The sequence below is a fragment of the Myotis davidii genome, unplaced genomic scaffold (assembly GCF_000327345.1).
Source record: "Myotis davidii unplaced genomic scaffold, ASM32734v1 scaffold1757, whole genome shotgun sequence".
Classification (NCBI taxonomy): Eukaryota; Metazoa; Chordata; class Mammalia; order Chiroptera; family Vespertilionidae; genus Myotis; species Myotis davidii.
In genome coordinates, this window is record NW_006288116.1 from 275,505 (window position 1) to 277,166 (window position 1,662).

Consider the following 1,662-nt stretch of genomic DNA (forward strand, 5'->3'; position numbering starts at 1 on the left):
GTCTCCTTTTCTATCCAATAAATAAAGGCATCCCAGAGCTCTCTGAGCCAAGTCTGCTCTTGAGAAAAAAATTAAATTAACTAAAAGTGTAAAATTCAAAATGTTGTGTCAGCGATGAGTCTAATGTGGAATTAAAAAAGGACCATAAGTCCAACCTAGTGCACATTACAATGAGGAACACTGAGCTCATGCATGAAGAAGCTGCCTCCATGCTCCACCCCATGCCATTAAGCAGCCAGAAGATCCTAATCTCTCAGCTCTCCATGCACCCACATTGTCTGCTCTACTTGCTGCAGTCCTGGTTATGTGAAGTCCTACTAGGCTGTCACCTCACAACTACCACTGCTCCTAATGGGGAAGCTAAAGCCAGCAGCTGAGCCCTGCAGTCCAGGCTACCAGGCTACAGGTGTCCCTACCTCTCCATTCCTCAGTCCATTTTGAGGCAGAAATTGAGAGGTTTAAGCTCAGGACCAAGTTGCTTGCAAAAGAAAGTTGAATTCCCACTTCTGTCCCACAGCTCCTCAGGTCAGTGTGTCACAGAACAACTCCCAGGTCCTTCTCACTCCTCCTTGCTCCCTCTCCTCCTCCCACTTTTCTGTTGCTACTTTACAGAAGTTAAAAAAAAATAGGTGAGGAAGTTTGTTTTCATTCTTACAGAGGACTCAGCAAAACAACTGCACCTAAAAACAATAATTGATGTAATTTTTGGTAGGGTGGAAACTGCAGAATAAAAACCCAGCTTAGACCTTATAGTTATTTTTAATAGTTGATTAAAATATGTGAAAGTGAAGTATTTCATCTAAATACCACTTTATAGAATCTTTGGAATTCTAAATACAGTTCATACAATAAAGAATGTTTCAATATTTAAATTGCAGGGTAAGGATAATCTCTCTGTTTTTTCAGGGAATTGTGTGAGACAGGGAGGGGGAAGATGGAGGAAGTGACTGCAACCAGCGCTTCTTAGGAAAGGACAGGTTTGGTTCCCCAGTCACAGAAAGGACTTCAGCCCCTTCAAGCAGGTGATGGAGGATGCGCTCCTCCTCCCAGGCAGGGCTCTTTGTGCAGCCTGGGAGGGTGCCGAGGAGGGAGCAGCCCAGCCCAGGAACAAGCTGTGTCCCCTACCCTGCAGCAGCCTTCCATCCAAACAGAGGGGCTGAGCTGACTCCAGTTAAAGGTCCCTCCAGCCACCCCTCCTCTGCCCCCACCACTGGCCAGCTGCCTCCAAGGCTGATGTTATTGTTGATGTTACTTAATGTTGTTGTTCCTTAATAAACATGTGCAAGGAAATCCAAGTCTCTGAGCGAACTTACCTTTCTCCGAAGCTGCAGATAGCGGGTAAGTTCTTTACTCTAGCTGCCTCACTCCTCCTGAGTCTGGCTCCCCAGGGTGCTCACAGATCTCTTTAGAAGCTGAAAATCAAGCCGGATGTTACAGCGAAGCAGTTTTCAGTGTGGTTGAGAAGAACCGAAATCGAAAGGACACATCTTTTTCTGGGAAGTTACGTGCTGGATTTTCATCCCCTCTTCAAAGGACACATTTTTCTGGGAAGTTACGTGCTGGATTTTCATCCCCTCTTCCCCTACCCCGGAAGGCATACAGGGTGAAGGACATTTCTTTCACACCCAGCTCAGAAATCCCAGGCTGGCACCGCCTCCTCTC

The 1,662-nt window shown here is 46.3% G+C and overlaps 1 protein-coding gene across 1 annotated transcript in view; it reads right to left on the reverse strand.

Annotated features, from left to right (window-relative positions):
* LOC102760527 (guanylate-binding protein 6) overlaps nucleotides 1-1,521 on the reverse strand; it is a 29,301-nt gene extending 27,780 nt beyond the window's left edge. The window contains exon 1 of the mRNA XM_015561440.1: nucleotides 1,314-1,521. The gene's annotated coding sequence lies outside the window, so the exon portion shown is untranslated. The remainder of the gene's footprint in view (nucleotides 1-1,313) is intronic.
* Nucleotides 1,522-1,662: the final 141 nt, after the last annotated feature.